Source organism: Triturus cristatus, chromosome 2_1 (genome assembly GCF_964204655.1).
Source record: "Triturus cristatus chromosome 2_1, aTriCri1.1, whole genome shotgun sequence".
In the NCBI taxonomy this organism is placed as follows: Eukaryota; Metazoa; Chordata; class Amphibia; order Caudata; family Salamandridae; genus Triturus; species Triturus cristatus.
The window spans coordinates 366,465,212-366,489,119 of NC_140581.1; the positions used below are offsets into that span (position 1 = coordinate 366,465,212).

General features: G+C 60.5%; 24 non-coding genes across 24 annotated transcripts; all 24 read left to right on the forward strand.

Moving 5' to 3' along the window:
• Positions 1 to 672: 672 nt before the first annotated feature.
• Positions 673 to 836, forward strand: LOC146865173 (U1 spliceosomal RNA). Its single transcript, XR_014977203.1, has one exon. It is a non-coding gene; the product is annotated as a U1 spliceosomal RNA (small nuclear RNA).
• An 897-nt stretch (positions 837 to 1,733) lies between these two features.
• On the forward strand, positions 1,734 to 1,897 carry LOC146865174 (U1 spliceosomal RNA). Its single transcript, XR_014977383.1, has one exon. It is a non-coding gene; the product is annotated as a U1 spliceosomal RNA (small nuclear RNA).
• A 615-nt stretch (positions 1,898 to 2,512) lies between these two features.
• LOC146865175 (U1 spliceosomal RNA) lies at positions 2,513 to 2,676 on the forward strand. The gene has a single exon (XR_014977204.1). It is a non-coding gene; the product is annotated as a U1 spliceosomal RNA (small nuclear RNA).
• An 897-nt stretch (positions 2,677 to 3,573) lies between these two features.
• LOC146865176 (U1 spliceosomal RNA) lies at positions 3,574 to 3,737 on the forward strand. Its single transcript, XR_014977205.1, has one exon. It is a non-coding gene; the product is annotated as a U1 spliceosomal RNA (small nuclear RNA).
• Positions 3,738 to 4,634: 897 nt separating this feature from the next.
• On the forward strand, positions 4,635 to 4,798 carry LOC146865177 (U1 spliceosomal RNA). Its single transcript, XR_014977331.1, has one exon. It is a non-coding gene; the product is annotated as a U1 spliceosomal RNA (small nuclear RNA).
• A 615-nt stretch (positions 4,799 to 5,413) lies between these two features.
• LOC146865178 (U1 spliceosomal RNA) lies at positions 5,414 to 5,577 on the forward strand. The gene has a single exon (XR_014977206.1). It is a non-coding gene; the product is annotated as a U1 spliceosomal RNA (small nuclear RNA).
• Positions 5,578 to 6,474: 897 nt separating this feature from the next.
• LOC146865179 (U1 spliceosomal RNA) lies at positions 6,475 to 6,638 on the forward strand. The gene has a single exon (XR_014977207.1). It is a non-coding gene; the product is annotated as a U1 spliceosomal RNA (small nuclear RNA).
• Positions 6,639 to 7,535: 897 nt separating this feature from the next.
• On the forward strand, positions 7,536 to 7,699 carry LOC146865180 (U1 spliceosomal RNA). Its single transcript, XR_014977208.1, has one exon. It is a non-coding gene; the product is annotated as a U1 spliceosomal RNA (small nuclear RNA).
• Positions 7,700 to 8,314: 615 nt separating this feature from the next.
• LOC146865181 (U1 spliceosomal RNA) lies at positions 8,315 to 8,478 on the forward strand. The gene has a single exon (XR_014977209.1). It is a non-coding gene; the product is annotated as a U1 spliceosomal RNA (small nuclear RNA).
• An 897-nt stretch (positions 8,479 to 9,375) lies between these two features.
• Positions 9,376 to 9,539, forward strand: LOC146865182 (U1 spliceosomal RNA). The gene has a single exon (XR_014977210.1). It is a non-coding gene; the product is annotated as a U1 spliceosomal RNA (small nuclear RNA).
• An 897-nt stretch (positions 9,540 to 10,436) lies between these two features.
• LOC146865183 (U1 spliceosomal RNA) lies at positions 10,437 to 10,600 on the forward strand. The gene has a single exon (XR_014977212.1). It is a non-coding gene; the product is annotated as a U1 spliceosomal RNA (small nuclear RNA).
• A 615-nt stretch (positions 10,601 to 11,215) lies between these two features.
• Positions 11,216 to 11,379, forward strand: LOC146865184 (U1 spliceosomal RNA). The gene has a single exon (XR_014977213.1). It is a non-coding gene; the product is annotated as a U1 spliceosomal RNA (small nuclear RNA).
• Positions 11,380 to 12,276: 897 nt separating this feature from the next.
• On the forward strand, positions 12,277 to 12,440 carry LOC146865185 (U1 spliceosomal RNA). Its single transcript, XR_014977214.1, has one exon. It is a non-coding gene; the product is annotated as a U1 spliceosomal RNA (small nuclear RNA).
• A 615-nt stretch (positions 12,441 to 13,055) lies between these two features.
• LOC146865186 (U1 spliceosomal RNA) lies at positions 13,056 to 13,219 on the forward strand. Its single transcript, XR_014977215.1, has one exon. It is a non-coding gene; the product is annotated as a U1 spliceosomal RNA (small nuclear RNA).
• Positions 13,220 to 14,116: 897 nt separating this feature from the next.
• LOC146865187 (U1 spliceosomal RNA) lies at positions 14,117 to 14,280 on the forward strand. The gene has a single exon (XR_014977216.1). It is a non-coding gene; the product is annotated as a U1 spliceosomal RNA (small nuclear RNA).
• Positions 14,281 to 15,177: 897 nt separating this feature from the next.
• Positions 15,178 to 15,341, forward strand: LOC146865188 (U1 spliceosomal RNA). The gene has a single exon (XR_014977218.1). It is a non-coding gene; the product is annotated as a U1 spliceosomal RNA (small nuclear RNA).
• Positions 15,342 to 15,956: 615 nt separating this feature from the next.
• On the forward strand, positions 15,957 to 16,120 carry LOC146865189 (U1 spliceosomal RNA). Its single transcript, XR_014977219.1, has one exon. It is a non-coding gene; the product is annotated as a U1 spliceosomal RNA (small nuclear RNA).
• An 897-nt stretch (positions 16,121 to 17,017) lies between these two features.
• Positions 17,018 to 17,181, forward strand: LOC146865190 (U1 spliceosomal RNA). Its single transcript, XR_014977348.1, has one exon. It is a non-coding gene; the product is annotated as a U1 spliceosomal RNA (small nuclear RNA).
• An 897-nt stretch (positions 17,182 to 18,078) lies between these two features.
• LOC146865191 (U1 spliceosomal RNA) lies at positions 18,079 to 18,242 on the forward strand. The gene has a single exon (XR_014977220.1). It is a non-coding gene; the product is annotated as a U1 spliceosomal RNA (small nuclear RNA).
• An 897-nt stretch (positions 18,243 to 19,139) lies between these two features.
• LOC146865192 (U1 spliceosomal RNA) lies at positions 19,140 to 19,303 on the forward strand. The gene has a single exon (XR_014977221.1). It is a non-coding gene; the product is annotated as a U1 spliceosomal RNA (small nuclear RNA).
• An 897-nt stretch (positions 19,304 to 20,200) lies between these two features.
• On the forward strand, positions 20,201 to 20,364 carry LOC146865193 (U1 spliceosomal RNA). Its single transcript, XR_014977222.1, has one exon. It is a non-coding gene; the product is annotated as a U1 spliceosomal RNA (small nuclear RNA).
• Positions 20,365 to 20,979: 615 nt separating this feature from the next.
• Positions 20,980 to 21,143, forward strand: LOC146865194 (U1 spliceosomal RNA). The gene has a single exon (XR_014977224.1). It is a non-coding gene; the product is annotated as a U1 spliceosomal RNA (small nuclear RNA).
• An 897-nt stretch (positions 21,144 to 22,040) lies between these two features.
• Positions 22,041 to 22,204, forward strand: LOC146865195 (U1 spliceosomal RNA). The gene has a single exon (XR_014977349.1). It is a non-coding gene; the product is annotated as a U1 spliceosomal RNA (small nuclear RNA).
• Positions 22,205 to 23,101: 897 nt separating this feature from the next.
• On the forward strand, positions 23,102 to 23,265 carry LOC146865196 (U1 spliceosomal RNA). Its single transcript, XR_014977225.1, has one exon. It is a non-coding gene; the product is annotated as a U1 spliceosomal RNA (small nuclear RNA).
• The last annotated feature ends 643 nt before the right edge of the window (positions 23,266 to 23,908 follow it).

Sequence of the window (23,908 nt, forward strand, 5' to 3'; positions counted from 1 at the left end):
CATGTCTGCTCCTTTCCATCGCCCCCCCTGGGGCTGTGGCCTGGCTGCCAGCCTCTTGCCTCGCCCTAGCCTTCCCAGGCCCAGACTCTGGCTGAGGACCCCAGGCCGTGGCCCGGCGAGGGCTCTGCCCGGCGAGGGTTCTGTCTGCAGCGTTTGGGAGCGTTCGTGAGGGGCTCGGGGCGAGAACCCCTGCTCACTTGCAGGCCTGTTTGTCCCTGGCTTTCAGCCACAAGCAGTCGACTGGGGCCTAGCCAGGCAACATGTCACTGCATACCTCTAGAGGGGGCCTCAGTGGCAGCTCTTAGGCTTCCAAAGCCCCAAATCTCTGCTTCTGGGCCCAAAGTGGGCATGGCAATCGCCCTTCTGTGAGTGCTGTAGCCCTGGCTTTGCCCCCGTGTGAGCAAGGTGCAGCATAGCGAAAGCAGGGCCCTGATTGGCGCTGCCGGTGGGCGTGGACATGCAAATTTTGCTGGCCGGCCGAGGCCTGTGGGAAGCTGCTGTGGGTAGCTGCGCGCTTTCCAAAGTGGGCACAGGGGCCTTGGCTGGTCACCTTGCGCCCCAAAATGCCCATGCTCTGCCTCGCCCGGCCTCAGGCCTAGCCTGTGTGAATGCCACCCTCGCCCTGCGGGGAGATGCCCAGCGGCCCGCCCTCGCCCTGTCCCCTTCCAACTCATACTTACCTGGCAGGGGAGACACCATGATCACGAAGGTGGTTCTCCCAGGGTGAGGCTCATCCATTGCACTTCGGATGTGCTGACCCCTGCGATGTCCCCAAATGCGGGATACTCGACTGCATAATTTCTGGTAGTGGGGGACTGCGTTCGCGCTTTCCCCTGATCTCTGGTTTCAAGAAAGACAAAATGGAAAAAAAATAAAAAGGAGTCTGGAGCACCCTTTCTCGTCTTCTGTGGTCTTTCTGGGCTGCTGCGGCTGGATTGGAGGGGGGCGTGGGCAAGAGGGAATCACATGCTAAGTACCGAGCCTGGGGAATGATGGGATAGTTGCAGCCTCCCACTCTGGGGACCTATCCAGAGACAGGGCAGTAGGCCCTGGCCAGGTGACATGTCTGCTCCTTTCCATCGCCCCCCCTGGGGCTGTGGCCTGGCTGCCAGCCTCTTGCCTCGCCCTAGCCTTCCCAGGCCCAGACTCTGGCTGAGGACCCCAGGCCGTGGCCCGGCGAGGGCTCTGCCCGGCGAGGGTTCTGTCTGCAGCGTTTGGGAGCGTTCGTGAGGGGCTCGGGGCGAGAACCCCTGCTCACTTGCAGGCCTGTTTGTCCCTGGCTTTCAGCCACAAGCAGTCGACTGGGGCCTAGCCAGGCAACATGTCACTGCATACCTCTAGAGGGGGCCTCAGTGGCAGCTCTTAGGCTTCCAAAGCCCCAAATCTCTGCTTCTGGGCCCAAAGTGGGCATGGCAATCGCCCTTCTGTGAGTGCTGTAGCCCTGGCTTTGCCCCCGTGTGAGCAAGGTGCAGCATAGCGAAAGCAGGGCCCTGATTGGCGCTGCCGGTGGGCGTGGACATGCAAATTTTGCTGGCCGGCCGAGGCCTGTGGGAAGCTGCTGTGGGTAGCTGCGCGCTTTCCAAAGTGGGCACAGGGGCCTTGGCTGGTCACCTTGCGCCCCAAAATGCCCATGCTCTGCCTCGCCCGGCCTCAGGCCTAGCCTGTGTGAATGCCACCCTCGCCCTGCGGGGAGATGCCCAGCGGCCCGCCCTCGCCCTGTCCCCTTCCAACTCATACTTACCTGGCAGGGGAGACACCATGATCACGAAGGTGGTTCTCCCAGGGTGAGGCTCATCCATTGCACTTCGGATGTGCTGACCCCTGCGATGTCCCCAAATGCGGGATTCTCGACTGCATAATTTCTGGTAGTGGGGGACTGCGTTCGCGCTTTCCCCTGATCTCTGGTTTCAAGAAAGACAAAAAGGAAAAAAAAATAAAAAGGAGTCTGGAGCACCCTTTGACGTTTCTTGTGGTCCGTCCAGGGTGCTGTAAGCTGGCTGGAATGGGGAGTGGGCGAGGGCCAATTAGTTATGCAAATTTACAAGCCTGGGGGATGCTGGCTTAGGGCTTAGAAACGTGCTTCTGGGCCCGATTTCGACCTGGCAAGCACTCTGTTGTGCTTGCGAAAGCCTTTGCTTGTGCACAATTTGGAGGGCCTGAAAAATCTGCTGTTGGGCCCGATTTCGGCCTGCCAAGCCCTCTGGTGTGCTTGCTGTAGCCCTGGCTTTGCCCCCGTGTGAGCAAGGTGCAGCATAGCGAAAGCAGGGCCCTGATTGGCGCTGCCGGTGGGCGTGGACATGCAAATTTTGCTGGCCGGCCGAGGCCTGTGGGAAGCTGCTGTGGGTAGCTGCGCGCTTTCCAAAGTGGGCACAGGGGCCTTGGCTGGTCACCTTGCGCCCCAAAATGCCCATGCTCTGCCTCGCCCGGCCTCAGGCCTAGCCTGTGTGAATGCCACCCTCGCCCTGCGGGGAGATGCCCAGCGGCCCGCCCTCGCCCTGTCCCCTTCCAACTCATACTTACCTGGCAGGGGAGACACCATGATCACGAAGGTGGTTCTCCCAGGGTGAGGCTCATCCATTGCACTTCGGATGTGCTGACCCCTGCGATGTCCCCAAATGCGGGATACTCGACTGCATAATTTCTGGTAGTGGGGGACTGCGTTCGCGCTTTCCCCTGATCTCTGGTTTCAAGAAAGACAAAATGGAAAAAAAATAAAAAGGAGTCTGGAGCACCCTTTCTCGTCTTCTGTGGTCTTTCTGGGCTGCTGCGGCTGGATTGGAGGGGGGCGTGGGCAAGAGGGAATCACATGCTAAGTACCGAGCCTGGGGAATGATGGGATAGTTGCAGCCTCCCACTCTGGGGACCTATCCAGAGACAGGGCAGTAGGCCCTGGCCAGGTGACATGTCTGCTCCTTTCCATCGCCCCCCCTGGGGCTGTGGCCTGGCTGCCAGCCTCTTGCCTCGCCCTAGCCTTCCCAGGCCCAGACTCTGGCTGAGGACCCCAGGCCGTGGCCCGGCGAGGGCTCTGCCCGGCGAGGGTTCTGTCTGCAGCGTTTGGGAGCGTTCGTGAGGGGCTCGGGGCGAGAACCCCTGCTCACTTGCAGGCCTGTTTGTCCCTGGCTTTCAGCCACAAGCAGTCGACTGGGGCCTAGCCAGGCAACATGTCACTGCATACCTCTAGAGGGGGCCTCAGTGGCAGCTCTTAGGCTTCCAAAGCCCCAAATCTCTGCTTCTGGGCCCAAAGTGGGCATGGCAATCGCCCTTCTGTGAGTGCTGTAGCCCTGGCTTTGCCCCCGTGTGAGCAAGGTGCAGCATAGCGAAAGCAGGGCCCTGATTGGCGCTGCCGGTGGGCGTGGACATGCAAATTTTGCTGGCCGGCCGAGGCCTGTGGGAAGCTGCTGTGGGTAGCTGCGCGCTTTCCAAAGTGGGCACAGGGGCCTTGGCTGGTCACCTTGCGCCCCAAAATGCCCATGCTCTGCCTCGCCCGGCCTCAGGCCTAGCCTGTGTGAATGCCACCCTCGCCCTGCGGGGAGATGCCCAGCGGCCCGCCCTCGCCCTGTCCCCTTCCAACTCATACTTACCTGGCAGGGGAGACACCATGATCACGAAGGTGGTTCTCCCAGGGTGAGGCTCATCCATTGCACTTCGGATGTGCTGACCCCTGCGATGTCCCCAAATGCGGGATACTCGACTGCATAATTTCTGGTAGTGGGGGACTGCGTTCGCGCTTTCCCCTGATCTCTGGTTTCAAGAAAGACAAAATGGAAAAAAAATAAAAAGGAGTCTGGAGCACCCTTTCTCGTCTTCTGTGGTCTTTCTGGGCTGCTGCGGCTGGATTGGAGGGGGGCGTGGGCAAGAGGGAATCACATGCTAAGTACCGAGCCTGGGGAATGATGGGATAGTTGCAGCCTCCCACTCTGGGGACCTATCCAGAGACAGGGCAGTAGGCCCTGGCCAGGTGACATGTCTGCTCCTTTCCATCGCCCCCCCTGGGGCTGTGGCCTGGCTGCCAGCCTCTTGCCTCGCCCTAGCCTTCCCAGGCCCAGACTCTGGCTGAGGACCCCAGGCCGTGGCCCGGCGAGGGCTCTGCCCGGCGAGGGTTCTGTCTGCAGCGTTTGGGAGCGTTCGTGAGGGGCTCGGGGCGAGAACCCCTGCTCACTTGCAGGCCTGTTTGTCCCTGGCTTTCAGCCACAAGCAGTCGACTGGGGCCTAGCCAGGCAACATGTCACTGCATACCTCTAGAGGGGGCCTCAGTGGCAGCTCTTAGGCTTCCAAAGCCCCAAATCTCTGCTTCTGGGCCCAAAGTGGGCATGGCAATCGCCCTTCTGTGAGTGCTGTAGCCCTGGCTTTGCCCCCGTGTGAGCAAGGTGCAGCATAGCGAAAGCAGGGCCCTGATTGGCGCTGCCGGTGGGCGTGGACATGCAAATTTTGCTGGCCGGCCGAGGCCTGTGGGAAGCTGCTGTGGGTAGCTGCGCGCTTTCCAAAGTGGGCACAGGGGCCTTGGCTGGTCACCTTGCGCCCCAAAATGCCCATGCTCTGCCTCGCCCGGCCTCAGGCCTAGCCTGTGTGAATGCCACCCTCGCCCTGCGGGGAGATGCCCAGCGGCCCGCCCTCGCCCTGTCCCCTTCCAACTCATACTTACCTGGCAGGGGAGACACCATGATCACGAAGGTGGTTCTCCCAGGGTGGGGCTCATCCATTGCACTTCGGATGTGCTGACCCCTGCGATGTCCCCAAATGCGGGATACTCGACTGCATAATTTCTGGTAGTGGGGGACTGCGTTCGCGCTTTCCCCTGATCTCTGGTTTCAAGAAAGACAAAAAGGAAAAAAAAATAAAAAGGAGTCTGGAGCACCCTTTGACGTTTCTTGTGGTCCGTCCAGGGTGCTGTAAGCTGGCTGGAATGGGGAGTGGGCGAGGGCCAATTAGTTATGCAAATTTACAAGCCTGGGGGATGCTGGCTTAGGGCTTAGAAACGTGCTTCTGGGCCCGATTTCGACCTGGCAAGCACTCTGTTGTGCTTGCGAAAGCCTTTGCTTGTGCACAATTTGGAGGGCCTGAAAAATCTGCTGTTGGGCCCGATTTCGGCCTGCCAAGCCCTCTGGTGTGCTTGCTGTAGCCCTGGCTTTGCCCCCGTGTGAGCAAGGTGCAGCATAGCGAAAGCAGGGCCCTGATTGGCGCTGCCGGTGGGCGTGGACATGCAAATTTTGCTGGCCGGCCGAGGCCTGTGGGAAGCTGCTGTGGGTAGCTGCGCGCTTTCCAAAGTGGGCACAGGGGCCTTGGCTGGTCACCTTGCGCCCCAAAATGCCCATGCTCTGCCTCGCCCGGCCTCAGGCCTAGCCTGTGTGAATGCCACCCTCGCCCTGCGGGGAGATGCCCAGCGGCCCGCCCTCGCCCTGTCCCCTTCCAACTCATACTTACCTGGCAGGGGAGACACCATGATCACGAAGGTGGTTCTCCCAGGGTGAGGCTCATCCATTGCACTTCGGATGTGCTGACCCCTGCGATGTCCCCAAATGCGGGATACTCGACTGCATAATTTCTGGTAGTGGGGGACTGCGTTCGCGCTTTCCCCTGATCTCTGGTTTCAAGAAAGACAAAATGGAAAAAAAATAAAAAGGAGTCTGGAGCACCCTTTCTCGTCTTCTGTGGTCTTTCTGGGCTGCTGCGGCTGGATTGGAGGGGGGCGTGGGCAAGAGGGAATCACATGCTAAGTACCGAGCCTGGGGAATGATGGGATAGTTGCAGCCTCCCACTCTGGGGACCTATCCAGAGACAGGGCAGTAGGCCCTGGCCAGGTGACATGTCTGCTCCTTTCCATCGCCCCCCCTGGGGCTGTGGCCTGGCTGCCAGCCTCTTGCCTCGCCCTAGCCTTCCCAGGCCCAGACTCTGGCTGAGGACCCCAGGCCGTGGCCCGGCGAGGGCTCTGCCCGGCGAGGGTTCTGTCTGCAGCGTTTGGGAGCGTTCGTGAGGGGCTCGGGGCGAGAACCCCTGCTCACTTGCAGGCCTGTTTGTCCCTGGCTTTCAGCCACAAGCAGTCGACTGGGGCCTAGCCAGGCAACATGTCACTGCATACCTCTAGAGGGGGCCTCAGTGGCAGCTCTTAGGCTTCCAAAGCCCCAAATCTCTGCTTCTGGGCCCAAAGTGGGCATGGCAATCGCCCTTCTGTGAGTGCTGTAGCCCTGGCTTTGCCCCCGTGTGAGCAAGGTGCAGCATAGCGAAAGCAGGGCCCTGATTGGCGCTGCCGGTGGGCGTGGACATGCAAATTTTGCTGGCCGGCCGAGGCCTGTGGGAAGCTGCTGTGGGTAGCTGCGCGCTTTCCAAAGTGGGCACAGGGGCCTTGGCTGGTCACCTTGCGCCCCAAAATGCCCATGCTCTGCCTCGCCCGGCCTCAGGCCTAGCCTGTGTGAATGCCACCCTCGCCCTGCGGGGAGATGCCCAGCGGCCCGCCCTCGCCCTGTCCCCTTCCAACTCATACTTACCTGGCAGGGGAGACACCATGATCACGAAGGTGGTTCTCCCAGGGTGAGGCTCATCCATTGCACTTCGGATGTGCTGACCCCTGCGATGTCCCCAAATGCGGGATACTCGACTGCATAATTTCTGGTAGTGGGGGACTGCGTTCGCGCTTTCCCCTGATCTCTGGTTTCAAGAAAGACAAAATGGAAAAAAAATAAAAAGGAGTCTGGAGCACCCTTTCTCGTCTTCTGTGGTCTTTCTGGGCTGCTGCGGCTGGATTGGAGGGGGGCGTGGGCAAGAGGGAATCACATGCTAAGTACCGAGCCTGGGGAATGATGGGATAGTTGCAGCCTCCCACTCTGGGGACCTATCCAGAGACAGGGCAGTAGGCCCTGGCCAGGTGACATGTCTGCTCCTTTCCATCGCCCCCCCTGGGGCTGTGGCCTGGCTGCCAGCCTCTTGCCTCGCCCTAGCCTTCCCAGGCCCAGACTCTGGCTGAGGACCCCAGGCCGTGGCCCGGCGAGGGCTCTGCCCGGCGAGGGTTCTGTCTGCAGCGTTTGGGAGCGTTCGTGAGGGGCTCGGGGCGAGAACCCCTGCTCACTTGCAGGCCTGTTTGTCCCTGGCTTTCAGCCACAAGCAGTCGACTGGGGCCTAGCCAGGCAACATGTCACTGCATACCTCTAGAGGGGGCCTCAGTGGCAGCTCTTAGGCTTCCAAAGCCCCAAATCTCTGCTTCTGGGCCCAAAGTGGGCATGGCAATCGCCCTTCTGTGAGTGCTGTAGCCCTGGCTTTGCCCCCGTGTGAGCAAGGTGCAGCATAGCGAAAGCAGGGCCCTGATTGGCGCTGCCGGTGGGCGTGGACATGCAAATTTTGCTGGCCGGCCGAGGCCTGTGGGAAGCTGCTGTGGGTAGCTGCGCGCTTTCCAAAGTGGGCACAGGGGCCTTGGCTGGTCACCTTGCGCCCCAAAATGCCCATGCTCTGCCTCGCCCGGCCTCAGGCCTAGCCTGTGTGAATGCCACCCTCGCCCTGCGGGGAGATGCCCAGCGGCCCGCCCTCGCCCTGTCCCCTTCCAACTCATACTTACCTGGCAGGGGAGACACCATGATCACGAAGGTGGTTCTCCCAGGGTGAGGCTCATCCATTGCACTTCGGATGTGCTGACCCCTGCGATGTCCCCAAATGCGGGATACTCGACTGCATAATTTCTGGTAGTGGGGGACTGCGTTCGCGCTTTCCCCTGATCTCTGGTTTCAAGAAAGACAAAAAGGAAAAAAAAATAAAAAGGAGTCTGGAGCACCCTTTGACGTTTCTTGTGGTCCGTCCAGGGTGCTGTAAGCTGGCTGGAATGGGGAGTGGGCGAGGGCCAATTAGTTATGCAAATTTACAAGCCTGGGGGATGCTGGCTTAGGGCTTAGAAACGTGCTTCTGGGCCCGATTTCGACCTGGCAAGCACTCTGTTGTGCTTGCGAAAGCCTTTGCTTGTGCACAATTTGGAGGGCCTGAAAAATCTGCTGTTGGGCCCGATTTCGGCCTGCCAAGCCCTCTGGTGTGCTTGCTGTAGCCCTGGCTTTGCCCCCGTGTGAGCAAGGTGCAGCATAGCGAAAGCAGGGCCCTGATTGGCGCTGCCGGTGGGCGTGGACATGCAAATTTTGCTGGCCGGCCGAGGCCTGTGGGAAGCTGCTGTGGGTAGCTGCGCGCTTTCCAAAGTGGGCACAGGGGCCTTGGCTGGTCACCTTGCGCCCCAAAATGCCCATGCTCTGCCTCGCCCGGCCTCAGGCCTAGCCTGTGTGAATGCCACCCTCGCCCTGCGGGGAGATGCCCAGCGGCCCGCCCTCGCCCTGTCCCCTTCCAACTCATACTTACCTGGCAGGGGAGACACCATGATCACGAAGGTGGTTCTCCCAGGGTGAGGCTCATCCATTGCACTTCGGATGTGCTGACCCCTGCGATGTCCCCAAATGCGGGATACTCGACTGCATAATTTCTGGTAGTGGGGGACTGCGTTCGCGCTTTCCCCTGATCTCTGGTTTCAAGAAAGACAAAATGGAAAAAAAATAAAAAGGAGTCTGGAGCACCCTTTCTCGTCTTCTGTGGTCTTTCTGGGCTGCTGCGGCTGGATTGGAGGGGGGCGTGGGCAAGAGGGAATCACATGCTAAGTACCGAGCCTGGGGAATGATGGGATAGTTGCAGCCTCCCACTCTGGGGACCTATCCAGAGACAGGGCAGTAGGCCCTGGCCAGGTGACATGTCTGCTCCTTTCCATCGCCCCCCCTGGGGCTGTGGCCTGGCTGCCAGCCTCTTGCCTCGCCCTAGCCTTCCCAGGCCCAGACTCTGGCTGAGGACCCCAGGCCGTGGCCCGGCGAGGGCTCTGCCCGGCGAGGGTTCTGTCTGCAGCGTTTGGGAGCGTTCGTGAGGGGCTCGGGGCGAGAACCCCTGCTCACTTGCAGGCCTGTTTGTCCCTGGCTTTCAGCCACAAGCAGTCGACTGGGGCCTAGCCAGGCAACATGTCACTGCATACCTCTAGAGGGGGCCTCAGTGGCAGCTCTTAGGCTTCCAAAGCCCCAAATCTCTGCTTCTGGGCCCAAAGTGGGCATGGCAATCGCCCTTCTGTGAGTGCTGTAGCCCTGGCTTTGCCCCCGTGTGAGCAAGGTGCAGCATAGCGAAAGCAGGGCCCTGATTGGCGCTGCCGGTGGGCGTGGACATGCAAATTTTGCTGGCCGGCCGAGGCCTGTGGGAAGCTGCTGTGGGTAGCTGCGCGCTTTCCAAAGTGGGCACAGGGGCCTTGGCTGGTCACCTTGCGCCCCAAAATGCCCATGCTCTGCCTCGCCCGGCCTCAGGCCTAGCCTGTGTGAATGCCACCCTCGCCCTGCGGGGAGATGCCCAGCGGCCCGCCCTCGCCCTGTCCCCTTCCAACTCATACTTACCTGGCAGGGGAGACACCATGATCACGAAGGTGGTTCTCCCAGGGTGAGGCTCATCCATTGCACTTCGGATGTGCTGACCCCTGCGATGTCCCCAAATGCGGGATACTCGACTGCATAATTTCTGGTAGTGGGGGACTGCGTTCGCGCTTTCCCCTGATCTCTGGTTTCAAGAAAGACAAAATGGAAAAAAAATAAAAAGGAGTCTGGAGCACCCTTTCTCGTCTTCTGTGGTCTTTCTGGGCTGCTGCGGCTGGATTGGAGGGGGGCGTGGGCAAGAGGGAATCACATGCTAAGTACCGAGCCTGGGGAATGATGGGATAGTTGCAGCCTCCCACTCTGGGGACCTATCCAGAGACAGGGCAGTAGGCCCTGGCCAGGTGACATGTCTGCTCCTTTCCATCGCCCCCCCTGGGGCTGTGGCCTGGCTGCCAGCCTCTTGCCTCGCCCTAGTCTTCCCAGGCCCAGACTCTGGCTGAGGACCCCAGGCCGTGGCCCGGCGAGGGCTCTGCCCGGCGAGGGTTCTGTCTGCAGCGTTTGGGAGCGTTCGTGAGGGGCTCGGGGCGAGAACCCCTGCTCACTTGCAGGCCTGTTTGTCCCTGGCTTTCAGCCACAAGCAGTCGACTGGGGCCTAGCCAGGCAACATGTCACTGCATACCTCTAGAGGGGGCCTCAGTGGCAGCTCTTAGGCTTCCAAAGCCCCAAATCTCTGCTTCTGGGCCCAAAGTGGGCATGGCAATCGCCCTTCTGTGAGTGCTGTAGCCCTGGCTTTGCCCCCGTGTGAGCAAGGTGCAGCATAGCGAAAGCAGGGCCCTGATTGGCGCTGCCGGTGGGCGTGGACATGCAAATTTTGCTGGCCGGCCGAGGCCTGTGGGAAGCTGCTGTGGGTAGCTGCGCGCTTTCCAAAGTGGGCACAGGGGCCTTGGCTGGTCACCTTGCGCCCCAAAATGCCCATGCTCTGCCTCGCCCGGCCTCAGGCCTAGCCTGTGTGAATGCCACCCTCGCCCTGCGGGGAGATGCCCAGCGGCCCGCCCTCGCCCTGTCCCCTTCCAACTCATACTTACCTGGCAGGGGAGACACCATGATCACGAAGGTGGTTCTCCCAGGGTGAGGCTCATCCATTGCACTTCGGATGTGCTGACCCCTGCGATGTCCCCAAATGCGGGATACTCGACTGCATAATTTCTGGTAGTGGGGGACTGCGTTCGCGCTTTCCCCTGATCTCTGGTTTCAAGAAAGACAAAAAGGAAAAAAAAATAAAAAGGAGTCTGGAGCACCCTTTGACGTTTCTTGTGGTCCGTCCAGGGTGCTGTAAGCTGGCTGGAATGGGGAGTGGGCGAGGGCCAATTAGTTATGCAAATTTACAAGCCTGGGGGATGCTGGCTTAGGGCTTAGAAACGTGCTTCTGGGCCCGATTTCGACCTGGCAAGCACTCTGTTGTGCTTGCGAAAGCCTTTGCTTGTGCACAATTTGGAGGGCCTGAAAAATCTGCTGTTGGGCCCGATTTCGGCCTGCCAAGCCCTCTGGTGTGCTTGCTGTAGCCCTGGCTTTGCCCCCGTGTGAGCAAGGTGCAGCATAGCGAAAGCAGGGCCCTGATTGGCGCTGCCGGTGGGCGTGGACATGCAAATTTTGCTGGCCGGCCGAGGCCTGTGGGAAGCTGCTGTGGGTAGCTGCGCGCTTTCCAAAGTGGGCACAGGGGCCTTGGCTGGTCACCTTGCGCCCCAAAATGCCCATGCTCTGCCTCGCCCGGCCTCAGGCCTAGCCTGTGTGAATGCCACCCTCGCCCTGCGGGGAGATGCCCAGCGGCCCGCCCTCGCCCTGTCCCCTTCCAACTCATACTTACCTGGCAGGGGAGACACCATGATCACGAAGGTGGTTCTCCCAGGGTGAGGCTCATCCATTGCACTTCGGATGTGCTGACCCCTGCGATGTCCCCAAATGCGGGATACTCGACTGCATAATTTCTGGTAGTGGGGGACTGCGTTCGCGCTTTCCCCTGATCTCTGGTTTCAAGAAAGACAAAATGGAAAAAAAATAAAAAGGAGTCTGGAGCACCCTTTCTCGTCTTCTGTGGTCTTTCTGGGCTGCTGCGGCTGGATTGGAGGGGGGCGTGGGCAAGAGGGAATCACATGCTAAGTACCGAGCCTGGCGAATGATGGGATAGTTGCAGCCTCCCACTCTGGGGACCTATCCAGAGACAGGGCAGTAGGCCCTGGCCAGGTGACATGTCTGCTCCTTTCCATCGCCCCCCCTGGGGCTGTGGCCTGGCTGCCAGCCTCTTGCCTCGCCCTAGCCTTCCCAGGCCCAGACTCTGGCTGAGGACCCCAGGCCGTGGCCCGGCGAGGGCTCTGCCCGGCGAGGGTTCTGTCTGCAGCGTTTGGGAGCGTTCGTGAGGGGCTCGGGGCGAGAACCCCTGCTCACTTGCAGGCCTGTTTGTCCCTGGCTTTCAGCCACAAGCAGTCGACTGGGGCCTAGCCAGGCAACATGTCACTGCATACCTCTAGAGGGGGCCTCAGTGGCAGCTCTTAGGCTTCCAAAGCCCCAAATCTCTGCTTCTGGGCCCAAAGTGGGCATGGCAATCGCCCTTCTGTGAGTGCTGTAGCCCTGGCTTTGCCCCCGTGTGAGCAAGGTGCAGCATAGCGAAAGCAGGGCCCTGATTGGCGCTGCCGGTGGGCGTGGACATGCAAATTTTGCTGGCCGGCCGAGGCCTGTGGGAAGCTGCTGTGGGTAGCTGCGCGCTTTCCAAAGTGGGCACAGGGGCCTTGGCTGGTCACCTTGCGCCCCAAAATGCCCATGCTCTGCCTCGCCCGGCCTCAGGCCTAGCCTGTGTGAATGCCACCCTCGCCCTGCGGGGAGATGCCCAGCGGCCCGCCCTCGCCCTGTCCCCTTCCAACTCATACTTACCTGGCAGGGGAGACACCATGATCACGAAGGTGGTTCTCCCAGGGTGAGGCTCATCCATTGCACTTCGGATGTGCTGACCCCTGCGATGTCCCCAAATGCGGGATACTCGACTGCATAATTTCTGGTAGTGGGGGACTGCGTTCGCGCTTTCCCCTGATCTCTGGTTTCAAGAAAGACAAAAAGGAAAAAAAAATAAAAAGGAGTCTGGAGCACCCTTTGACGTTTCTTGTGGTCCGTCCAGGGTGCTGTAAGCTGGCTGGAATGGGGAGTGGGCGAGGGCCAATTAGTTATGCAAATTTACAAGCCTGGGGGATGCTGGCTTAGGGCTTAGAAACGTGCTTCTGGGCCCGATTTCGACCTGGCAAGCACTCTGTTGTGCTTGCGAAAGCCTTTGCTTGTGCACAATTTGGAGGGCCTGAAAAATCTGCTGTTGGGCCCGATTTCGGCCTGCCAAGCCCTCTGGTGTGCTTGCTGTAGCCCTGGCTTTGCCCCCGTGTGAGCAAGGTGCAGCATAGCGAAAGCAGGGCCCTGATTGGCGCTGCCGGTGGGCGTGGACATGCAAATTTTGCTGGCCGGCCGAGGCCTGTGGGAAGCTGCTGTGGGTAGCTGCGCGCTTTCCAAAGTGGGCACAGGGGCCTTGGCTGGTCACCTTGCGCCCCAAAATGCCCATGCTCTGCCTCGCCCGGCCTCAGGCCTAGCCTGTGTGAATGCCACCCTCGCCCTGCGGGGAGATGCCCAGCGGCCCGCCCTCGCCCTGTCCCCTTCCAACTCATACTTACCTGGCAGGGGAGACACCATGATCACGAAGGTGGTTCTCCCAGGGTGAGGCTCATCCATTGCACTTCGGATGTGCTGACCCCTGCGATGTCCCCAAATGCGGGATACTCGACTGCATAATTTCTGGTAGTGGGGGACTGCGTTCGCGCTTTCCCCTGATCTCTGGTTTCAAGAAAGACAAAATGGAAAAAAAATAAAAAGGAGTCTGGAGCACCCTTTCTCGTCTTCTGTGGTCTTTCTGGGCTGCTGCGGCTGGATTGGAGGGGGGCGTGGGCAAGAGGGAATCACATGCTAAGTACCGAGCCTGGGGAATGATGGGATAGTTGCAGCCTCCCACTCTGGGGACCTATCCAGAGACAGGGCAGTAGGCCCTGGCCAGGTGACATGTCTGCTCCTTTCCATCGCCCCCCCTGGGGCTGTGGCCTGGCTGCCAGCCTCTTGCCTCGCCCTAGCCTTCCCAGGCCCAGACTCTGGCTGAGGACCCCAGGCCGTGGCCCGGCGAGGGCTCTGCCCGGCGAGGGTTCTGTCTGCAGCGTTTGGGAGCGTTCGTGAGGGGCTCGGGGCGAGAACCCCTGCTCACTTGCAGGCCTGTTTGTCCCTGGCTTTCAGCCACAAGCAGTCGACTGGGGCCTAGCCAGGCAACATGTCACTGCATACCTCTAGAGGGGGCCTCAGTGGCAGCTCTTAGGCTTCCAAAGCCCCAAATCTCTGCTTCTGGGCCCAAAGTGGGCATGGCAATCGCCCTTCTGTGAGTGCTGTAGCCCTGGCTTTGCCCCCGTGTGAGCAAGGTGCAGCATAGCGAAAGCAGGGCCCTGATTGGCGCTGCCGGTGGGCGTGGACATGCAAATTTTGCTGGCCGGCCGAGGCCTGTGGGAAGCTGCTGTGGGTAGCTGCGCGCTTTCCAAAGTGGGCACAGGGGCCTTGGCTGGTCACCTTGCGCCCCAAAATGCCCATGCTCTGCCTCGCCCGGCCTCAGGCCTAGCCTGTGTGAATGCCACCCTCGCCCTGCGGGGAGATGCCCAGCGGCCCGCCCTCGCCCTGTCCCCTTCCAACTCATACTTACCTGGCAGGGGAGACACCATGATCACGAAGGTGGTTCTCCCAGGGTGAGGCTCATCCATTGCACTTCGGATGTGCTGACCCCTGCGATGTCCCCAAATGCGGGATACTCGACTGCATAATTTCTGGTAGTGGGGGACTGCGTTCGCGCTTTCCCCTGATCTCTGGTTTCAAGAAAGACAAAATGGAAAAAAAATAAAAAGGAGTCTGGAGCACCCTTTCTCGTCTTCTGTGGTCTTTCTGGGCTGCTGCGGCTGGATTGGAGGGGGGCGTGGGCAAGAGGGAATCACATGCTAAGTACCGAGCCTGGGGAATGATGGGATAGTTGCAGCCTCCCACTCTGGGGACCTATCCAGAGACAGGGCAGTAGGCCCTGGCCAGGTGACATGTCTGCTCCTTTCCATCGCCCCCCCTGGGGCTGTGGCCTGGCTGCCAGCCTCTTGCCTCGCCCTAGCCTTCCCAGGCCCAGACTCTGGCTGAGGACCCCAGGCCGTGGCCCGGCGAGGGCTCTGCCCGGCGAGGGTTCTGTCTGCAGCGTTTGGGAGCGTTCGTGAGGGGCTCGGGGCGAGAACCCCTGCTCACTTGCAGGCATGTTTGTCCCTGGCTTTCAGCCACAAGCAGTCGACTGGGGCCTAGCCAGGCAACATGTCACTGCATACCTCTAGAGGGGGCCTCAGTGGCAGCTCTTAGGCTTCCAAAGCCCCAAATCTCTGCTTCTGGGCCCAAAGTGGGCATGGCAATCGCCCTTCTGTGAGTGCTGTAGCCCTGGCTTTGCCCCCGTGTGAGCAAGGTGCAGCATAGCGAAAGCAGGGCCCTGATTGGCGCTGCCGGTGGGCGTGGACATGCAAATTTTGCTGGCCGGCCGAGGCCTGTGGGAAGCTGCTGTGGGTAGCTGCGCGCTTTCCAAAGTGGGCACAGGGGCATTGGCTGGTCACCTTGCGCCCCAAAATGCCCATGCTCTGCCTCGCCCGGCCTCAGGCCTTGCCTGTGTGAATGCCACCCTCGCCCTGCGGGGAGATGCCCAGCGGCCCGCCCTCGCCCTGTCCCCTTCCAACTCATACTTACCTGGCAGGGGAGACACCATGATCACGAAGGTGGTTCTCCCAGGGTGAGGCTCATCCATTGCACTTCGGATGTGCTGACCCCTGCGATGTCCCCAAATGCGGGATACTCGACTGCATAATTTCTGGTAGTGGGGGACTGCGTTCGCGCTTTCCCCTGATCTCTGGTTTCAAGAAAGACAAAAAGGAAAAAAAAATAAAAAGGAGTCTGGAGCACCCTTTGACGTTTCTTGTGGTCCGTCCAGGGTGCTGTAAGCTGGCTGGAATGGGGAGTGGGCGAGGGCCAATTAGTTATGCAAATTTACAAGCCTGGGGGATGCTGGCTTAGGGCTTAGAAACGTGCTTCTGGGCCCGATTTCGACCTGGCAAGCACTCTGTTGTGCTTGCGAAAGCCTTTGCTTGTGCACAATTTGGAGGGCCTGAAAAATCTGCTGTTGGGCCCGATTTCGGCCTGCCAAGCCCTCTGGTGTGCTTGCTGTAGCCCTGGCTTTGCCCCCGTGTGAGCAAGGTGCAGCATAGCGAAAGCAGGGCCCTGATTGGCGCTGCCGGTGGGCGTGGACATGCAAATTTTGCTGGCCGGCCGAGGCCTGTGGGAAGCTGCTGTGGGTAGCTGCGCGCTTTCCAAAGTGGGCACAGGGGCCTTGGCTGGTCACCTTGCGCCCCAAAATGCCCATGCTCTGCCTCGCCCGGCCTCAGGCCTAGCCTGTGTGAATGCCACCCTCGCCCTGCGGGGAGATGCCCAGCGGCCCGCCCTCGCCCTGTCCCCTTCCAACTCATACTTACCTGGCAGGGGAGACACCATGATCACGAAGGTGGTTCTCCCAGGGTGAGGCTCATCCATTGCACTTCGGATGTGCTGACCCCTGCGATGTCCCCAAATGCGGGATACTCGACTGCATAATTTCTGGTAGTGGGGGACTGCGTTCGCGCTTTCCCCTGATCTCTGGTTTCAAGAAAGACAAAATGGAAAAAAAATAAAAAGGAGTCTGGAGCACCCTTTCTCGTCTTCTGTGGTCTTTCTGGGCTGCTGCGGCTGGATTGGAGGGGGGCGTGGGCAAGAGGGAATCACATGCTAAGTACCGAGCCTGGGGAATGATGGGATAGTTGCAGCCTCCCACTCTGGGGACCTATCCAGAGACAGGGCAGTAGGCCCTGGCCAGGTGACATGTCTGCTCCTTTCCATCGCCCCCCCTGGGGCTGTGGCCTGGCTGCCAGCCTCTTGCCTCGCCCTAGCCTTCCCAGGCCCAGACTCTGGCTGAGGACCCCAGGCCGTGGCCCGGCGAGGGCTCTGCCCGGCGAGGGTTCTGTCTGCAGCGTTTGGGAGCGTTCGTGAGGGGCTCGGGGCGAGAACCCCTGCTCACTTGCAGGCCTGTTTGTCCCTGGCTTTCAGCCACAAGCAGTCGACTGGGGCCTAGCCAGGCAACATGTCACTGCATACCTCTAGAGGGGGCCTCAGTGGCAGCTCTTAGGCTTCCAAAGCCCCAAATCTCTGCTTCTGGGCCCAAAGTGGGCATGGCAATCGCCCTTCTGTGAGTGCTGTAGCCCTGGCTTTGCCCCCGTGTGAGCAAGGTGCAGCATAGCGAAAGCAGGGCCCTGATTGGCGCTGCCGGTGGGCGTGGACATGCAAATTTTGCTGGCCGGCCGAGGCCTGTGGGAAGCTGCTGTGGGTAGCTGCGCGCTTTCCAAAGTGGGCACAGGGGCCTTGGCTGGTCACCTTGCGCCCCAAAATGCCCATGCTCTGCCTCGCCCGGCCTCAGGCCTAGCCTGTGTGAATGCCACCCTCGCCCTGCGGGGAGATGCCCAGCGGCCCGCCCTCGCCCTGTCCCCTTCCAACTCATACTTACCTGGCAGGGGAGACACCATGATCACGAAGGTGGTTCTCCCAGGGTGAGGCTCATCCATTGCACTTCGGATGTGCTGACCCCTGCGATGTCCCCAAATGCGGGATACTCGACTGCATAGTTTCTGGTAGTGGGGGACTGCGTTCGCGCTTTCCCCTGATCTCTGGTTTCAAGAAAGACAAAATGGAAAAAAAATAAAAAGGAGTCTGGAGCACCCTTTCTCGTCTTCTGTGGTCTTTCTGGGCTGCTGCGGCTGGATTGGAGGGGGGCGTGGGCAAGAGGGAATCACATGCTAAGTACCGAGCCTGGGGAATGATGGGATAGTTGCAGCCTCCCACTCTGGGGACCTATCCAGAGACAGGGCAGTAGGCCCTGGCCAGGTGACATGTCTGCTCCTTTCCATCGCCCCCCCTGGGGCTGTGGCCTGGCTGCCAGCCTCTTGCCTCGCCCTAGCCTTCCCAGGCCCAGACTCTGGCTGAGGACCCCAGGCCGTGGCCCGGCGAGGGCTCTGCCCGGCGAGGGTTCTGTCTGCAGCGTTTGGGAGCGTTCGTGAGGGGCTCGGGGCGAGAACCCCTGCTCACTTGCAGGCCTGTTTGTCCCTGGCTTTCAGCCACAAGCAGTCGACTGGGGCCTAGCCAGGCAACATGTCACTGCATACCTCTAGAGGGGGCCTCAGTGGCAGCTCTTAGGCTTCCAAAGCCCCAAATCTCTGCTTCTGGGCCCAAAGTGGGCATGGCAATCGCCCTTCTGTGAGTGCTGTAGCCCTGGCTTTGCCCCCGTGTGAGCAAGGTGCAGCATAGCGAAAGCAGGGCCCTGATTGGCGCTGCCGGTGGGCGTGGACATGCAAATTTTGCTGGCCGGCCGAGGCCTGTGGGAAGCTGCTGTGGGTAGCTGCGCGCTTTCCAAAGTGGGCACAGGGGCCTTGGCTGGTCACCTTGCGCCCCAAAATGCCCATGCTCTGCCTCGCCCGGCCTCAGGCCTAGCCTGTGTGAATGCCACCCTCGCCCTGCGGGGAGATGCCCAGCGGCCCGCCCTCGCCCTGTCCCCTTCCAACTCATACTTACCTGGCAGGGGAGACACCATGATCACGAAGGTGGTTCTCCCAGGGTGAGGCTCATCCATTGCACTTCGGATGTGCTGACCCCTGCGATGTCCCCAAATGCGGGATACTCGACTGCATAATTTCTGGTAGTGGGGGACTGCGTTCGCGCTTTCCCCTGATCTCTGGTTTCAAGAAAGACAAAATGGAAAAAAAATAAAAAGGAGTCTGGAGCACCCTTTCTCGTCTTCTGTGGTCTTTCTGGGCTGCTGCGGCTGGATTGGAGGGGGGCGTGGGCAAGAGGGAATCACATGCTAAGTACCGAGCCTGGGGAATGATGGGATAGTTGCAGCCTCCCACTCTGGGGACCTATCCAGAGACAGGGCAGTAGGCCCTGGCCAGGTGACATGTCTGCTCCTTTCCATCGCCCCCCCTGGGGCTGTGGCCTGGCTGCCAGCCTCTTGCCTCGCCCTAGCCTTCCCAGGCCCAGACTCTGGCTGAGGACCCCAGGCCGTGGCCCGGCGAGGGCTCTGCCCGGCGAGGGTTCTGTCTGCAGCGTTTGGGAGCGTTCGTGAGGGGCTCGGGGCGAGAACCCCTGCTCACTTGCAGGCCTGTTTGTCCCTGGCTTTCAGCCACAAGCAGTCGACTGGGGCCTAGCCAGGCAACATGTCACTGCATACCTCTAGAGGGGGCCTCAGTGGCAGCTCTTAGGCTTCCAAAGCCCCAAATCTCTGCTTCTGGGCCCAAAGTGGGCATGGCAATCGCCCTTCTGTGAGTGCTGTAGCCCTGGCTTTAACCCCGTGTGAGCAAGGTGCAGCATAGCGAAAGCAGGGCCCTGATTGGCGCTGCCGGTGGGCGTGGACATGCAAATTTTGCTGGCCGGCCGAGGCCTGTGGGAAGCTGCTGTGGGTAGCTGCGCGCTTTCCAAAGTGGGCACAGGGGCCTTGGCTGGTCACCTTGCGCCCCAAAATGCCCATGCTCTGCCTCGCCCGGCCTCAGGCCTAGCCTGTGTGAATGCCACCCTCGCCCTGCGGGGAGATGCCCAGCGGCCCGCCCTCGCCCTGTCCCCTTCCAACTCATACTTACCTGGCAGGGGAGACACCATGATCACGAAGGTGGTTCTCCCAGGGTGAGGCTCATCCATTGCACTTCGGATGTGCTGACCCCTGCGATGTCCCCAAATGCGGGATACTCGACTGCATAATTTCTGGTAGTGGGGGACTGCGTTCGCGCTTTCCCCTGATCTCTGGTTTCAAGAAAGACAAAATGGAAAAAAAATAAAAAGGAGTCTGGAGCACCCTTTCTCGTCTTCTGTGGTCTTTCTGGGCTGCTGCGGCTGGATTGGAGGGGGGCGTGGGCAAGAGGGAATCACATGCTAAGTACCGAGCCTGGGGAATGATGGGATAGTTGCAGCCTCCCACTCTGGGGACCTATCCAGAGACAGGGCAGTAGGCCCTGGCCAGGTGACATGTCTGCTCCTTTCCATCGCCCCCCCTGGGGCTGTGGCCTGGCTGCCAGCCTCTTGCCTCGCCCTAGCCTTCCCAGGCCCAGACTCTGGCTGAGGACCCCAGGCCGTGGCCCGGCGAGGGCTCTGCCCGGCGAGGGTTCTGTCTGCAGCGTTTGGGAGCGTTCGTGAGGGGCTCGGGGCGAGAACCCCTGCTCACTTGCAGGCCTGTTTGTCCCTGGCTTTCAGCCACAAGCAGTCGACTGGGGCCTAGCCAGGCAACATGTCACTGCATACCTCTAGAGGGGGCCTCAGTGGCAGCTCTTAGGCTTCCAAAGCCCCAAATCTCTGCTTCTGGGCCCAAAGTGGGCATGGCAATCGCCCTTCTGTGAGTGCTGTAGCCCTGGCTTTGCCCCCGTGTGAGCAAGGTGCAGCATAGCGAAAGCAGGGCCCTGATTGGCGCTGCCGGTGGGCGTGGACATGCAAATTTTGCTGGCCGGCCGAGGCCTGTGGGAAGCTGCTGTGGGTAGCTGCGCGCTTTCCAAAGTGGGCACAGGGGCCTTGGCTGGTCACCTTGCGCCCCAAAATGCCCATGCTCTGCCTCGCCCGGCCTCAGGCCTTGCCTGTGTGAATGCCACCCTCGCCCTGCGGGGAGATGCCCAGCGGCCCGCCCTCGCCCTGTCCCCTTCCAACTCATACTTACCTGGCAGGGGAGACACCATGATCACGAAGGTGGTTCTCCCAGGGTGAGGCTCATCCATTGCACTTCGGATGTGCTGACCCCTGCGATGTCCCCAAATGCGGGATACTCGACTGCATAATTTCTGGTAGTGGGGGACTGCGTTCGCGCTTTCCCCTGATCTCTGGTTTCAAGAAAGACAAAAAGGAAAAAAAAATAAAAAGGAGTCTGGAGCACCCTTTGACGTTTCTTGTGGTCCGTCCAGGGTGCTGTAAGCTGGCTGGAATGGGGAGTGGGCGAGGGCCAATTAGTTATGCAAATTTACAAGCCTGGGGGATGCTGGCTTAGGGCTTAGAAACGTGCTTCTGGGCCCGATTTCGACCTGGCAAGCACTCTGTTGTGCTTGCGAAAGCCTTTGCTTGTGCACAATTTGGAGGGCCTGAAAAATCTGCTGTTGGGCCCGATTTCGGCCTGCCAAGCCCTCTGGTGTGCTTGCTGTAGCCCTGGCTTTGCCCCCGTGTGAGCAAGGTGCAGCATAGCGAAAGCAGGGCCCTGATTGGCGCTGCCGGTGGGCGTGGACATGCAAATTTTGCTGGCCGGCCGAGGCCTGTGGGAAGCTGCTGTGGGTAGCTGCGCGCTTTCCAAAGTGGGCACAGGGGCCTTGGCTGGTCACCTTGCGCCCCAAAATGCCCATGCTCTGCCTCGCCCGGCCTCAGGCCTAGCCTGTGTGAATGCCACCCTCGCCCTGCGGGGAGATGCCCAGCGGCCCGCCCTCGCCCTGTCCCCTTCCAACTCATACTTACCTGGCAGGGGAGACACCATGATCACGAAGGTGGTTCTCCCAGGGTGAGGCTCATCCATTGCACTTCGGATGTGCTGACCCCTGCGATGTCCCCAAATGCGGGATACTCGACTGCATAATTTCTGGTAGTGGGGGACTGCGTTCGCGCTTTCCCCTGATCTCTGGTTTCAAGAAAGACAAAATGGAAAAAAAATAAAAAGGAGTCTGGAGCACCCTTTCTCGTCTTCTGTGGTCTTTCTGGGCTGCTGCGGCTGGATTGGAGGGGGGCGTGGGCAAGAGGGAATCACATGCTAAGTACCGAGCCTGGGGAATGATGGGATAGTTGCAGCCTCCCACTCTGGGGACCTATCCAGAGACAGGGCAGTAGGCCCTGGCCAGGTGACATGTCTGCTCCTTTCCATCGCCCCCCCTGGGGCTGTGGCCTGGCTGCCAGCCTCTTGCCTCGCCCTAGCCTTCCCAGGCCCAGACTCTGGCTGAGGACCCCAGGCCGTGGCCCGGCGAGGGCTCTGCCCGGCGAGGGTTCTGTCTGCAGCGTTTGGGAGCGTTCGTGAGGGGCTCGGGGCGAGAACCCCTGCTCACTTGCAGGCCTGTTTGTCCCTGGCTTTCAGCCACAAGCAGTCGACTGGGGCCTAGCCAGGCAACATGTCACTGCATACCTCTAGAGGGGGCCTCAGTGGCAGCTCTTAGGCTTCCAAAGCCCCAAATCTCTGCTTCTGGGCCCAAAGTGGGCATGGCAATCGCCCTTCTGTGAGTGCTGTAGCCCTGGCTTTGCCCCCGTGTGAGCAAGGTGCAGCATAGCGAAAGCAGGGCCCTGATTGGCGCTGCCGGTGGGCGTGGACATGCAAATTTTGCTGGCCGGCCGAGGCCTGTGGGAAGCTGCTGTGGGTAGCTGCGCGCTTTCCAAAGTGGGCACAGGGGCCTTGGCTGGTCACCTTGCGCCCCAAAATGCCCATGCTCTGCCTCGCCCGGCCTCAGGCCTAGCCTGTGTGAATGCCACCCTCGCCCTGCGGGGAGATGCCCAGCGGCCCGCCCTCGCCCTGTCCCCTTCCAACTCATACTTACCTGGCAGGGGAGACACCATGATCACGAAGGTGGTTCTCCCAGGGTGAGGCTCATCCATTGCACTTCGGATGTGCTGACCCCTGCGATGTCCCCAAATGCGGGATACTCGACTGCATAGTTTCTGGTAGTGGGGGACTGCGTTCGCGCTTTCCCCTGATCTCTGGTTTCAAGAAAGACAAAATGGAAAAAAAATAAAAAGGAGTCTGGAGCACCCTTTCTCGTCTTCTGTGGTCTTTCTGGGCTGCTGCGGCTGGATTGGAGGGGGGCGTGGGCAAGAGGGAATCACATGCTAAGTACCGAGCCTGGGGAATGATGGGATAGTTGCAGCCTCCCACTCTGGGGACCTATCCAGAGACAGGGCAGTAGGCCCTGGCCAGGTGACATGTCTGCTCCTTTCCATCGCCCCCCCTGGGGCTGTGGCCTGGCTGCCAGCCTCTTGCCTCGCCCTAGCCTTCCCAGGCCCAGACTCTGGCTGAGGACCCCAGGCCGTGGCCCGGCGAGGGCTCTGCCCGGCGAGGGTTCTGTCTGCAGCGTTTGGGAGCGTTCGTGAGGGGCTCGGGGCGAGAACCCCTGCTCACTTGCAGGCCTGTTTGTCCCTGGCTTTCAGCCACAAGCAGTCGACTGGGGCCTAGCCAGGCAACATGTCACTGCATACCTCTAGAGGGGGCCTCAGTGGCAGCTCTTAGGCTTCCAAAGCCCCAAATCTCTGCTTCTGGGCCCAAAGTGGGCATGGCAATCGCCCTTCTGTGAGTGCTGTAGCCCTGGCTTTGCCCCCGTGTGAGCAAGGTGCAGCATAGCGAAAGCAGGGCCCTGATTGGCGCTGCCGGTGGGCGTGGACATGCAAATTTTGCTGGCCGGCCGAGGCCTGTGGGAAGCTGCTGTGGGTAGCTGCGCGCTTTCCAAAGTGGGCACAGGGGCCTTGGCTGGTCACCTTGCGCCCCAAAATGCCCATGCTCTGCCTCGCCCGGCCTCAGGCCTAGCCTGTGTGAATGCCACCCTCGCCCTGCGGGGAGATGCCCAGCGGCCCGCCCTCGCCCTGTCCCCTTCCAACTCATACTTACCTGGCAGGGGAGACACCATGATCACGAAGGTGGTTCTCCCAGGGTGAGGCTCATCCATTGCACTTCGGATGTGCTGACCCCTGCGATGTCCCCAAATGCGGGATACTCGACTGCATAATTTCTGGTAGTGGGGGACTGCGTTCGCGCTTTCCCCTGATCTCTGGTTTCAAGAAAGACAAAATGGAAAAAAAATAAAAAGGAGTCTGGAGCACCCTTTCTCGTCTTCTGTGGTCTTTCTGGGCTGCTGCGGCTGGATTGGAGGGGGGCGTGGGCAAGAGGGAATCACATGCTAAGTACCGAGCCTGGGGAATGATGGGATAGTTGCAGCCTCCCACTCTGGGGACCTATCCAGAGACAGGGCAGTAGGCCCTGGCCAGGTGACATGTCTGCTCCTTTCCATCGCCCCCCCTGGGGCTGTGGCCTGGCTGCCAGCCTCTTGCCTCGCCCTAGCCTTCCCAGGCCCAGACTCTGGCTGAGGACCCCAGGCCGTGGCCCGGCGAGGGCTCTGCCCGGCGAGGGTTCTGTCTGCAGCGTTTGGGAGCGTTCGTGAGGGGCTCGGGGCGAGAACCCCTGCTCACTTGCAGGCCTGTTTGTCCCTGGCTTTCAGCCACAAGCAGTCGACTGGGGCCTAGCCAGGCAACATGTCACTGCATACCTCTAGAGGGGGCCTCAGTGGCAGCTCTTAGGCTTCCAAAGCCCCAAATCTCTGCTTCTGGGCCCAAAGTGGGCATGGCAATCGCCCTTCTGTGAGTGCTGTAGCCCTGGCTTTGCCCCCGTGTGAGCAAGGTGCAGCATAGCG